A 722-nucleotide genomic window follows, 5' to 3' on the forward strand; every position below is an offset into this window, starting at 1 on the left:
GTTCATAGCCTGGCTCTGATCCTCTGCATGGGTTTGGGGTTTTGGCAGCCAGGTGGGGTGGCAGAATTAACTGCCACTGTTCCCCGGCACCACGTTTCCTGACCCTTTGGGAGCCCCACAGGCCAGATCCCAAGGCTCCACGGTCTGCATTTGGCGCAGAGACCGCCTGCCCTAGGATACGTACCACTGCCTCACACCACGAACCGCTTCGTGAATGGGGAGAGCGCCAAGAGGATGCATGCGATGGCCAGGCATGAATCTGCAACAAGTCTAGGAAACAATCTGTGGGGAAAGCCTGAAAGAACCGGAATGGGCTAGTCTGGGGAAGAGAAGACCGCGGTGGGGCTGGACAGCAGTCTTCAAACGCCTGACGGGTGGTTATACGGAGGATGAGCGGCTGCCAGAGGCAGGGCAGGGCGCTGTGGAGTGGGGGAAGCTGAGGCTGGCTGCCGGGCAGCACTCCCACGCTGCCAGCGAGCTGGCGGCCGGACGCTCAGCTCCGCCACCTGCCGCGCGCGGCCCCTTTCTTCCCGCCCGAGGCGGAGCGGGCGCGTAGCTGGAGGGCTCCCCGCCAGGCCCTGCCCCTCGCAGCCTCCGGGCCAGCTGCAAACTAGCGCCGCCCGCCCCTTCCCTCCTCTGCCTCCTCCCGGCGTCAGGCGGTGCGGCGCTGCGCGAGGCGGGGCCGCGCCGAGGGATGGCGGCGGGCCCGGCCTGAGCGGGGC

This window comes from Gavialis gangeticus, unplaced genomic scaffold (assembly GCF_001723915.1).
Source record: "Gavialis gangeticus isolate Ggan-Ray unplaced genomic scaffold, GavGan_comp1, whole genome shotgun sequence".
Classification (NCBI taxonomy): Eukaryota; Metazoa; Chordata; order Crocodylia; family Gavialidae; genus Gavialis; species Gavialis gangeticus.